The sequence below is a fragment of the Rhinolophus sinicus genome, linkage group LG03 (assembly GCF_036562045.2).
Source record: "Rhinolophus sinicus isolate RSC01 linkage group LG03, ASM3656204v1, whole genome shotgun sequence".
NCBI lineage: Eukaryota > Metazoa > Chordata > Mammalia > Chiroptera > Rhinolophidae > Rhinolophus > Rhinolophus sinicus.
Genome location: NC_133753.1, coordinates 148,626,057 through 148,639,709, shown reverse-complemented (window position 1 = coordinate 148,639,709; position 13,653 = coordinate 148,626,057). Strand labels below are relative to the sequence as shown.

Here is a 13,653-nt window from a genome sequence, read left to right as displayed (position 1 = left end):
AGAGTCGAGGAGAGTGGAGGAGAGTCGTCGGGTCGGTTGCAGAAAACGGACAGCAGGTCGCACGTCCAGTGAACCCAGCCTCCAGTGAGACCGTAGTGGTATGACTCCCCTACCTATGGCTCCGTGGGTGTTCCTTTTTGGCCTCACCATATCCTGCGTTCTTGTATGGGGAGCGGGAGCAGAGACCCCGCAGGCCTCCCCGCACGACACATGGATTTGAGGTTTCACGTCAACCTGGGGCTAAACTAAACTCTCCATGGAGTTATCTTATACCTGTGCTGTCAGGTGGGAGAGGGGGATAGTGTTTCATGTAGCAACCCCCTGCAGAGGAGGGGGCACTTCACACCCACATCTAAGGGTAGATGAGGGAGGCTCCAGAGCCTGAAATGTGATTGGGAGGAAATAGGAATTAATACCTGTCCCACATCTAAAAACATCTAAATGGGAAGAGGCTTGGAACTATGTTGACATGGTGAATAGAGTTAGTGTGATGGTTAATTTTATGTGTCAATTTTACTGGGCCACGGATGGCCAGATATTTGGTCCAACATTATTCTGGGCATGTCTGTGAGGGTGTTTCTGGATAAGATTAATATTTGAATAGGAGACTGAGTAAAACAGATTGCCCTCCCTAATGTGGTTGGGCCCCATCCAGTCAGTTGAAAGTCTGAAAAGAGCAAAAAGGCTGACTCTCCCAGGAGTAAGGGAGAATTTCTCCTGCCTGACTGCCTTTGAACTGGCAGTCACTTTGAATTGAAATATCGATTCTTCCTGGGTCTCTAGCCTACCACCTTCAGAATAGAACTGCTCTGTCAGCTGTCCTGGGTCTCCAGCTTGTTGACTGCAGATGTTGGGACTTCCCAGCCTCCATAATTATGTGAGCCAATTCCTTATAATAAAATTCTATAGTTATCTCTATCCATATCCATATCTATATAGATATCTCTGTATCCTATTTGTTCTGTTTCTCTGGAGAATCTTGATTAATACAGTTGGAAATAAGGGTGTGAGGACGCAAACATAGATTTCCTGTGGGCTGCCTATGGATTACATAAAAAAAAGCTGGATTTTGGTCATCTTTAAAGGGACCCCACCAAAACCGTCTTTCTAAAGGTTGGTGATGGGACATTTAAAGCTTCAAGCTGAGATGTGGTAGTTGGAGTGGGAAGTGGTGGAGAAAGCAGTAGTCAGCCTGAAATCATTTTCTATGAAAGGAAACGAAAAGTGGGAACTCAGAAAGTCCACTGCACCAGCCAGAGAACACTGCCTTTGTCCTCTAATCCACTTCCTCCACTGACAGAACCATAGAATAGTCACGAGCAGTTGCAAAGTGTAGGAGGGGCATCTAGGAAGAAGGAACATCCCCACTTTAGCCCCTCCAGGCCACACAAACCTACCCTGGCCTTTCCCATTTGGGGCTCACAAGCTTGATTCAGGTCTGAGGATGGAGGGAGGAGGATGGAGGCATGAAAGAACTCTGAATCAAATGAGAGCATAATATTTTAATATTAGATGATACTGAGCTTTTTTAAAACATGAACATGACCAGAAAAGCTAGGGTCTCTGCCTAAGATTTCATCCAAGAATTGAGAATAAATTGACAGAGGTTTGAAAGAATAGTAGAGAAAAAGAGTCAAGTTATTTTCTTTTGCCCCTGACTGAGTCCAGCTTATTCAATTGACCAGTTACATGCAGTTAGCCAAAAAAGAAATGTTTGTCATGCAATTTGTAAAATTTCCTTATGACTACCATTACTATTTTATTCTTAAAAGCATAGTGGATTGCTGAGAGTTCCCTTGAGACTTAAGCCCCAGGGGATTGGCCCTCTCTTTTTCTTTCCTCCAATGACTCTGCAAAAGGTCAATGAACTCATTTCCTGAATCAATTGGATGATTCAGTTTCTCATCTCCAAAGCATGGCCTTAAAATCCTATAAGCAGAGATTGAGTATTGCAGCTTTGTATGTATCATTACCATAATATATGCATCAAAATGACGCCAAGACTTAATGAGCCAACAAGAGCTGTGATTAATTCATGGTGGTAGGAGTCTGTTGAAGAGGAGCGGTGGTTCCTGGCAGGAATCTAAATGCTTTTCATCAAGGAAAGATACCTCCTCAGGAGCTGCCGATCCTGAAAGTGGTAAGGCTATAGTTTTAAACCACTGCCCTTATTTCTGGGAAACAATACCTTCTCCCTTGTAACAATCTCTCAGTGTTTAGCAACTCACTGCTTTTTGCCAGTCAGCAAAGTTCTGTGCTAAAATGTTGTCAGATCATCAGCCCACAGTCTATAAACCACCTACCCACTAGCTCTGTTCTTCAACACTAATTTTCTTTTAATGCCTGTTTGTTTGTCTGGGAGATGGGGGATCAGGGAGCCATTTTGATGATTTATAGCATCTGCTTGATTTCCAAGATTTGGTTTGTTTAAACATGGAGTCTAGTATTCAGAAAGCACTTGAAAACTTTTGCAAAGAAATGAATACCTTTTTCTTGAAAGTGAACTGAGAGAATGATTTATCCTCTTGGTTTCTTGTTTGCCTGAATGTGGAGAACCAGAAAGCGTCAAAATGAAGGGCACCTGTTGTGCCAGCTTTGATTTAAACACGTAGAGTATCACATTTCCTGGATTAATAATCTAGTTTTGGTTTTCCAAAGCAGCCTCGGGATTCTCTGGATCTAATGAATGGCAGAATTTTACGACCACCAGTGTCATCTTGAATTTTTCACGTGATGTGCTACTTTTAGATTTCCACATCCTAAATCTCTGTCCTTTAAAGGCTTCTTTCTTTTGCTTCTATTCTTACTTTCCAGGTCTCAGGGAAATCTCCCTCTACCACTTCTCACATGCTGATAAAATGCTAATGTCTTCTGGTTACAGGTTCTTTCTTTCTTTCTTTCTTCCTATTTTTTTCAAAATGGAAACATGAGTATTATCAGGCATGATTAAGAACCTCACAAAGAGCTCAGTGGGCAATTTCCCCCTGCATATTAGAAGTTGAATCCTTGGCTAGAGTGTATGACTTTATCTCTTTGGGTCACATATTGTTATTGCAACATCATTGTTTCTGTTGTAATTCTAGCCCAGGAATTTAAAAAAGCCTTCCTTCCTGTGCGCTTTCACTTGGGCTTAGACAAGTAGTCAGTAACCTTGCTGGTCTAAAAGGCAACAACGAAGCTGTTGATGGGCTTAAGAGATAGGCAGAGAGAAAAATGGAAAAAAAAAAAGAGAAAGCAATGGAATTAAGTGAGAGCAAGCAAAAAAGGAGCAAGTCAAGAGGAAGAGAAGGACAAGAGAGAAGGAAGAGAGAAATAGAGATGGGAGAGGACTTTATGTGGAAGATTGGCACTTAGCAGTATCACGCAGGTCAGAGATGACCCGTGACCTAATATGACTAAAAGCATATATATTGTACAATCCTTTTGCACTTTCTTGTAATGTGGAAATCACCAGAACATTTCATTTTCCTTGATGTAGTGGATATTTTTGGCCTTGGTCATTTTATTTTTGAAAGGGAGGTGATACATATTCTGGGTTTTGAAGAAAATGACATTAAATAGGATAAAGTAAATAAAGAATGTAGCCTGATGTCTGCCATATGGTAAGTGCTCCATGAAATGTTAGATTTCCTTCCCTTTGGAACAATAGGTAAAAGTTTTCTGGTGAAAGAAAATGAGCACGAGGAAAACAACAACAGGATGAAATTTAGAAATACGTAACTGTATAACCCATTTTATCTATGGATTCTAAACTCATCCTCTACGATTTCTTTTACCAGGGCTGCCAGCTATTAATAATATTAGCTGATTTGAGTTTTCCTCTTCTGCTTCCTTTGTTAGAAGTTGTGGTTTTTGTCTTGCGTTGGGGGGAGGGGCGAGCAGTTTTCACAGAACCATTTTATGCTGTGCTAAGTAGAGTGAACTTTACTCCATCTTGAAAAATCAACAGTGTTTTTTAAGCTGGGGTGGGCTGTGACTGGCTTTTCATTTCTAAATAGCCATCTGGTGTAGGAGTGTTGAGTAGAAGAGTGGGGCTGAAGTCATGTATTTTCTAAACCAGTATGCTCGGAGTGCCTCATCGCTCTTTTAGGTGTTGGGGAGACAAGGTCCCTGACTTCTTGGAGATGACTGCAGAGTAGGGGAGAGAGACCCACAAATAAGAATATAAAGAAAAACTTGATCAGTGCCCTGAAGGAAAAGGATAGGCAGTGTGCATGAAAGGAAATGCTTCTCTGAGGACGTGATATTTGAGGATAAGTAAAAGTCAGAGAGGAACAAGGAATGGAGGAAGACCTTATTCAGGAAGGGAAGCCGCGAGTGTGCCTGAGAGGTTTAGGATGAGGTGGCCGGGAGGTGTTAGAGAGGAAAACAAGGATTCATTTATGAAGCATGAGCCCTCCAAGGATGGGAGGGGACAGACCTCAGCCCTGGGGTGGAAAAATTAGCCTTGGGCAGGAAGAAGGTTACCACTTGCTCTGGGATAGGCTAAAAGTAGAGGTCATGGAAGAAGGTATTGGTAAGTTTATAGATGAAAGATAAGCTTGAGCAGAGTGTTTCTGTGATGGCCTCGTGTTCTCTGTGCAGCAGGAGAAGTTGTTGCTGAATATCAGGGAGGCCTTGGAGAATAGAGGGCTGGGGGGAAGTGGTGATGGGGACGTGGCTTCCTTGGAAACGGAGCGAGCCATGGCACATGGGTCTGGCTCTGTTACAGAGGCTCCTGTGATTTCTCCGAGGGATGCCTCCGTAGTGCTTCCTTTCTCCCTTCAGTTACTACGTTTTCCAACGGACTCAGTAATGACACACCGCAGCCACGAGGACAAGCTTAGGAGAATCCTCCCATTACACTTGTGCCACCCAAACAAAAACAAAATAATTCATGCAGGTCTGCTTTCATCCAATCCTTAAGTAAGACCCAATAATGAGACTGGCAAAAATGAAAAATGTGACAATATCGAATGTGGCTGTCAATGTAGGCGAAAGGAACTCTCTTACGCCGCTGGGAGGAGTGCAAAGTGGTACAACTACTATGAAAAGCAGATTAGCAGTAACTTGTAGAGTTCAAACTGCCATAAACTGCACATACCATAACAGCTAGATGTAGACCTAGAAGATTGCAAACTGCAGATGGAGACCCAATAGTGGCTCCAGAAATCAATTTTGTGGCTTTCAGCTATCAATTTAAACGAACATAGGTTTAAAATAGGTGATATCAGGTCATTATTTATAGAAAGGATAATACTGTTTCATGAAACTTTGGTTTTAGTTACACATATATATAAATGGTCACAATGAGATATAGTTTAGTCATGATAACAAACTTCTCATTGTGGCTTGGGGTCAAAATATGTGGAAACACTGCTCTAGAGAGATTCTCGCATGTATGCACGAGGAAACATGAATAAAGCTATTTCGTGCAGCACTGATTATAATAGTGATTTACAATTTAGGAAAAAACCTCCACCAATAGATGAATTGAAAGTGGTTTATTTATACAGTGTAATATTAAACTAGGTCTAAATATGTCAGCATACATAAATCTCAAAAACAACATGGAATAAAAAGTGCAAGCTGAAGAATATGTAAGTAGGATACCATCTATGAATAAATTTAAAACTCACAAAACATTGCTAGACATTGTTTTCACTATATTTAAATGTATATAAAAGAATGAAAAAGACAGGAAAGATATGCCATACAATCCTATACTTGTTGCCTCTGGAGAATAGGAAAGGGATTGAAACAAAGATGTTATTTCTAATTCTTTTGAATTGAAAGTGTTCATGAGAAAAATAAGGTAAGGTAATAATTGCCACTTTGGGGCAATGAGTACACTACTCTTAGTTATATTCTTCTTTGTTCTTATTGTGGTTTTAAAAATATGTTCATGTATTCTTTGATAGGCCTCCCCTCAGTAGATGGAGCTTAATTTCCCTCCCCTTGAGTTTCGGCTACACTTGGTGACTTGCTTCTAACAAACAGAATATGGCAGAAGTGATAGAATGTCACCTCTAAGATTAGGAGAGGAGCTAGGACAGACTTGAGCTTCTGTCTTGCGTCCTTTCTCTCTCTCTCTCTCTCTCTCTCTCTCTCTCTCTTTTCTCATTTCTCATTTTCTCATTCTGGGAGACCAGCTGCTCAGTTATATGAACAACCTTATGGAGAGGTTCATGTGGTAAGGATCGCAAATCTCCTACCAACAGCCGTATGCGTGAGCTCAGAAGCAGATTCTCAGCCTCTTCAGATGCAGCTCTGGCCAACAGACCTGCCTGTAAGTTCAAGGAGAGGCCGTGACCCAGAACCACACAGCTAAGCCACTCTCAAATTTCTGACCCGTAAAAATTATGAGACATAATAAATGTGTACTGTTTAAAGTTGCTAAGTTTTGGGGCAATTTGTTACTCAGCAGTAGATAATTAAAATGAATTCTTCTCTGTATTTAAATATTTTATCAGAAAAGGATAAAGCACCTCTAAATAAGTGTATGTCAGTAAACATGTAAGATAAAATAAAGCAGAAACTACCAGAAAAGAAATTTCCTACAAATATCAACACAAAGCAAAGAACTCAAGTGTTTGAATATATCAGAGAGTCACAGAATGAAGGTTAAATGCATGAACTCTGGAGCCAGACAACCTAGACCCAATGCCCTGCCTCTATTCCCCACTAGCTTGGTGATCTTGGGCAAGTTTCCCAATCTTTCTGTCCCTCACTTTCCTCATCTATAAAATGGGAATGATAATAGTAGTACCAGCCTCATGGGTTTGCTGTGAAGACTAAAGGAATAAATAAATATAAGGCAGTAAGAAGAGTGTCTGATATACAGTAAGCATTGTATACACGTAAGTTAAATTTTTATTATTGTCTGAAGGAAAGGGGCCTTAAAAATGATCTAATTCAACCCTTCATTTTGCAGGTGAGGAAAATGGAGGTTCCTGGTTCAAGGACTCAGAGCTATTTCTTCCTTGAAATGTCGTTTCCATGAGAATTTTCTTTTTCTTCCTTTTATGTCAATTATATCTACTGAATGTCCCTGTTTGTAAGGATCTCTGCTGGACTTATTCATGTATGGTACTTCATATAATTTTTTAAATTGTGTAGGTATTTTTGTTATCTCCATTTTTCAAAAACAAAATAAAACAAAAACCTCTGACAGCTTGTCACTTGCTCATAGACCAGTTAGGTAGTAAAGCCAAAATCCAAGCTCAGGTCTTTTTATAACTAGATTAGTGGCACAAGTACTTTTTTAGCCAGTTAAAGGTCTTTAATAATTGACTGTTTTGATTATAAAAGTCTTTTAGACTTTTCCGCCTATGACTTTATAGGATTCTAGAGCAGACGTCTTTGTATTTGTTTTTGGAGGTTATTACGGGTCACTCTCATACTTTTCTAAGGATGAACAACTCCGGGATCCTAAATTTATCTTTCTGAAGAACAAGACCTATTTCCACAGAAAGCATTGATTGGTCTACTTCATTTCCATAATATTCTTCTACTTGGTTCCCTATTCTATATTTAAAAGAGGAACATTTCACCCGATTACTGAAAATTGGCAGGTCATCTAATGATATTCAGCAGATTATGAAGAGGCTCAGGAAATGCTCCTAGTCTACAGAAAACTAAACTGAAACCTAATATTAATCAACCATTAAGCTTTACTTTGGTCATATGATTTTCCCAACAATCCTATAAAACATATTGAAAACTTTCCTTCTCTTACAGATGAAATAGAATCTCAGGGAGTTGAAGTGACGTGCTCAGAGTAACAGATTAGAAGTGACAAAGTCAAGCCTAGAATTCAGGCCTTACTAACAGAGCGTCCTTTTCAAAACATCACTGTAACTTTCCCCGGTAATTCCACATTTGGGTCCATAGCCCACAAAAATACTCCCAAGGTGTGCAAGAATATATGTACAAGATGTTCATTGTAGCATTATTCATAATAGTGAAAAATTGGAGGTTACCTAAATATTCAACCATAGAAAGTTATTTTAAAAAATTATCATATATCCATACCATAGGAGGGAAACTAAGCAGCCATCTAAAACAATAAGGTACACACACACACACACACACACACACACACACACACAAGAAGAATAGACATGTTTAATTTTAAAAAGCAAGTTGCAGAACAACATGTGATTCCATTTTTATGTTTTTATGTAAGGGAAAAAAACCTCACAAATTAATATGTCTGTACACAGAAAAATGTCTGAGAAAACACATAACAAACTGTTAATAATGATAATCCTTGGGTAGAGATACCTGAGAGTAGGAGAGGAGAAAAAGCACATGAATTCCAACTTATGTTGTGTACATTTTATATGTTACTTTATATGTAAATGTTTTAGGTTGAATTATTAACATTTTTTTAAAAAGTTATCCAACCTCTCAAATATTTATTGAATTCTTGTTTTGTGTATGTTTAGCCCTTTGCAAGGGGTTACAGAACTCACAAGGACATTCTCTTGAGGAAGTTAGCATCTGGTTGGAGAGGAAAGCAGAACTTAGAAAATGATACAAGGCAGCTTTTACGTAACTGTGGGAGAAATGACCGATTAGTGCACCAGTCAATTATCTTTAAGGAAGAGTCACACAAATTTTCTTCTCTGTTGGAGGCTTTGTACAAGAAAATTTGCCTCAGGTCCCAAATTTCCCTACATTGGGAACTTTGAGCATTCTAGTGCAACTTTGAGCATTACTAAAAATCATAAATTGCTCAGTATCACTTGGACTAATTAAACTGGAGTAATCTGTCCTTTCTTTATTCATCTATCATTTATAGTTCTCAAAGACAGAATTTAATTGGCTTGTCTGGTGTCACTTGATAGAGACAGAAATTGGGCTACTGGACAGAAATTGGATGAAGCCACCTCAGTGGTACCTGGTGTCTCTTATGCCTAGCCCACAGAAGGGCATTTCTGGCTTGTAGTGAGAAAAACAGATAAAATCTTCGAGTTTATATAATGAATTAAATTAAGATACCAAACAATATGTACTGTATGATACCATTTACACAAAGGGTAATAAAATAAAATGGAGTTGTGAAAATTCTATTACTCTGCAATTCCAGTCCTAGGTATATACCCTAGAGAAATCTGTGCAAATTTTATACCAGAAGACTTGTACAAGACTATTAATAGCACATGTTTTTAATAATAAAAATAGAAAATATAAACAAATCAAAACAACCCTTCCCACCCCTACCCAATTGGCAATAACCCAAGTGCCCACTAACTTGTGAATGGATACCTTGCAGTATAACATACAATGTAATTCCACACAATGGTGAAAATGAATTATGTATAACTATACAGTAATTCCGGAATGATAGATACCATGCCTAAAGCTATGGAAGCTATCTTGACATCATGAGGGAAAATCTTTACATCACTGAAATACTGAACCAACGCTTACAGCTTCCTGTCAAATCAATTTAAATTAGTTTAGGTCATTGATAGTCAGGTTTTCTTGTTATTTGTTCATGTAAACAATACTAATACGTAATAGTTAACTGAGAGGAAGGTTCAAGAATTATTAAGGCTTATAAATCAGAGGGACTTTTCAGTTTGTATCATTGAAATTGTTTACATTAAGAATATTGTCATATATAATTTAGGTAACGTAAATTTTTAAAAAATTAAGTACAAGAAGGTCAAGAAATAGCATGATGTACAATGGATTGCATGGGCCAGCTTCTCAATGTTTCTCAACAAAACTTGTATAATATTTACTTAACTTGCCTTCCACCATATTTCCCCCAACAATCCACCTGTTCTTTTCTTTTTTTAAAATTAAAATTTATTGAGGTGACACTTGTTTGTAAAGTTACATAGATTTCAGGTGTACAGTTCTGTAGTACATCATCTATATATATATCACATTGTGTGTTCACCACCCAGAGTCAGTTCTCTTTCCATCACCATATAGTTGATCCCAATCCACCCTTTCTTTACTTAGGGTAAAAATCAAGCTCCTTAATGTGACCCATACTGCTCTGCTAACTCTGATTCCCAGTCTCTAGCACACAAACCATTCTCTTTCTTGTTAACAAAGCTCCTGTTACACTGGCCTTATATTAGTTTCACAAATGTTCTAGCTTCCTAGCTTTTGGGCCTTCCATATGCTGTTTCTGTTTCCTGAAATGCTCTCCCTCTTTTTCTTCTCCTCCCTGAACAAGACTCCATTATTTCCTCATCTTCCCTACCCTCTCAGCATTCAGCCCTTCTCCCCCTCCGCCCATTCTTTCCCTTTTCACACAGGGTGAGAAGGTCTTTTAGAAAATAATCTACTCAAGTTGTACTATGAATGCAGAGCCATCTTTGCAGAAAATCAGTCTTGTTTTCAAAATGTGTTTCTTTTGTAGGTCCTTCACTCTAAAGACTCTGAAAGGTCTAAATCAATTAAATTAAAGAATTGGGAGGTTTCACCATTGCCCTCCTAGGTCTGTGATAGGGACAGGAATCTCCATGAACTTGACCACATTGGATGGAGAGGATCCTGGGGATAAGGCAGAAGAGAAGAAAAGGAAAGAGAGAAGCAAATGAGAGCAAAAAGGGATCGTGGCACCCATCTGATGCTGTCTCATATGGAGTTCATCTCACGGAAAAAGTACAGAAATGTTTTGCATTATTCTCTGTACACTGCTCATGATCGGTCAGTTAGAGGGCTTTTTTTGTTGTTGTTGTTGTTTTTCCCTGGGGATAGACTGTATACAATTACTCTTCCAGATATTCTGGGAGCAAAAACAGGGTCGCAAGGTCAGACTTTCTGGCCTGAAGAAGTGACAGGAAGGAGCAAGGACTGGAACCCAGAGACAGAGAGGGCTATATGAAAAAGGCTGAGACCTTCAGTCATGGACACAGCCAGCCTACAATAACCACAGGGAGAAGCCTGTGGAATAAATAGCCCAACCTCTTCTCTCCCTCCCTCTGATTTTTTTCCCTGAGACTCTGTTGGCCCAACTCAACAGGAAGCCCAATGGGCAAGAGAATCAGGTGATAGAGTCCATGTAGGTCAGCCTGTGGAGCAGAAAGCAGAGTGGGTGGGTGGAATGAATATGCTGAGCAAGTGGAAAATATCCAGCACAGATCTGGTAGGTCTGTCCATCCTCTGGGTAGGGAAGCAACACCGGAAGTTGAATTATAATCCCAGGTTGCTCAGAGAGTATGGAATCACAGCAAGGAAAATTAGTTGGCTAAAATAATTAAGTCTGATGTCCTAATATATATATTTCTGAGATTGGGATCTTGCTGAGGTATTGGAAATGTGAGCTGGTATATCAAGAGAATTACTGCTTCTTAGCACGATCTTGCAATAACCTCCTTTCTGTAATTTAGTCACTCTTCATTCTTAGGGTACATATCTTGTCACCTTTAGAAATCTTCAAATTGCAATAGAAGGTCAGACAATCAAGTCTGTGAACTCATCCTAGAAAAAGTGTTAATACCTCATTGCTGAGTATTACTATGGTTGCCTTCGAAGTACTCCCTTTGGGAAGCTATGCACCAACCCCATTGCCTAGTCCACTCTTCAAAGCAATTTTGAAACTTTTTCTGGAATGGCCATCAGAACTGTTGTCATGTTACCCCTGATATCCTAAATGTCATCAAAATGTCTTCCTTTCAATATTTCCTTTATCTTCAGGCAAAGAAGGAAGTCATTGGGGGGGCCAGATCAGGTGAGTAGGGAGGGTGTTTCAATACAGTTATTTGTTTACTGGCTAAAACATCCCTAAGAGACAGTGTGAGCTGGTGCATTGTCACGATGCAAGAGCCATGAATTGTTGGCAAAAAGTTCAGGTCATCTAACTTTTTCACGCAGCCTTTTCAGCACTTCCAAATAGTAAACTTGGTTAACTGTTTGTCAAGTTGGTACAAATTCATAATGAATCATCTCTTTGATATCAAAAAAGGTTAGCAACATGGTTGCAACAAGTTCGCAAACTTAATTGTCTGACCTTGTATTGTTTTTGTATAAAACTTCTAGTTAAGAACCACTTCTTAACTTGGCCGTTTCTCTTTTTCTACAGTTCTAACACCAACACTAAAAATTGGCTTTCTTGTGGAGACCATTTCCATAAAGAAATAATAATCTAAAAAAATTAATTCACGTGTCCTCATGAATATAAAGATAAGAATAAAGTAAAATTTTTAGGTGCATTCCAAGCAGTCAGGTAGGCTCATTTTGTAGCCAGAAATTCTGTAAAACTAGAATTTATATATACAGAATTAAAGTGCTTACCACAGAAGGATTATAAATCATTCCAAGACTGAGGTTCTACTGAACAACTGATTATATTGATAATATTTTATTCCTATAAGGCTTCACTGAGGTTATGTTCAGATTCCTTGGCTGAATTTTGGATGTTTACAAAACTTTTAAATCTGACATTAATTGAAAATCTCTAACACTACATAATTTCTGATTTTTAAAAATTTACCATTATACATAAAATATAATAAATAACAATAATAATAAGTGAACACGTACCCATCACTCAGTTTAAGAAATAGACTGCTACAAATCTATGTCCACTCTCTGCCCTTCCACTCTCTTATCCCTCTCTTTTCCTCCCTTTCCCCATGGGTATCTGTTACCCTAAATTTTGCATTAATTATTCTCTTGCTTTCTTTATAGTTTTACCACATATGAATGTATCCCTAAATAATAAATTGTTTAGTTTTGAGTGTTTTAGAACTTTATATAAATGGAGTCATGTAGTTCTTTTCTCTTGCAACTTGCTTTTTAAACATTTTCCTTAACATACAGGTATATAAAGTTCGTCCATGTTGATCTATGTAGCTGTAATTTATTTTCACAGCTGTGTTGCATTCCATTTATTAATAAAATACAATTTAATTATTCAGTTGCTTGTCCATGGATATTTGAGTTACCAGTTTTTTTCTGTTTGAAACAATGCTGGTATTAACACAACTGTACATATCTCCTGGGTAAGAATTTCTTTAGGGGATATGCTTAGGAGCAGAATTGCTGGGTTGCAAGATATATACATATTTAACTTTATTCAAAATGCCATAGTGTTTTCCAAATTGGTTGTAAACAAAGTGGTTTTAAATACCTGAAGTATTTAAGGTTTCTCACTGTTCCACATCCTTATCAAAAGGTGGTGTTGAAGTATATTTAAATTTTGCCAGGGATGTCATTCTACAGATGGCTGAACATATCTTTGTATTTTTATCTTTATATGTTTCATTTTTTAATTCAACTATAACCTCAATTCAAAGATATCTTTTCATCATTTTCTTGCATCAGTAAAACTTCTTAGCTCTCATTTTAAATACATAAATCTACTTTCCAGATGTTGAATAAAGGATTGGATGATATTCAGATTGATTTGAGGAGTGATATTGATTATATATCAGAGTGGCACCATCTGGCTAGTACACTGGCACAATTTGATGTATTCAGGACCCCTTCTAGCTCCTTTCCCTCAGTTCCATTTACCCACCTCCCCAAAACATAAAGCTGTTGCCTGGGGGATCAAACTCATATGATTTCCATGCTGTCATACCTAAAAGAAGCTGGCCTCTAAAGTTTTTAAGTGTAATTTTAATATCAAGATATATATCTCTGTTATGTGTTTAGAATTTGGAGCTACCCACTTAATTCGGTGAGTGCTAAACTAAGATC

At 38.3% G+C, this 13,653-nt stretch overlaps 1 long non-coding RNA gene across 1 annotated transcript; it reads left to right on the top strand.

Annotated features, from left to right (window-relative positions):
• The first annotated feature begins 1,926 nt into the window (after positions 1 to 1,926).
• On the top strand, positions 1,927 to 12,825 carry LOC141570419 (uncharacterized). Its single transcript, XR_012494425.1, has 3 exons — positions 1,927 to 2,140; positions 6,914 to 7,094; positions 10,367 to 12,825. It is a non-coding gene; the product is annotated as an uncharacterized LOC141570419 (long non-coding RNA).
• The last annotated feature ends 828 nt before the right edge of the window (positions 12,826 to 13,653 follow it).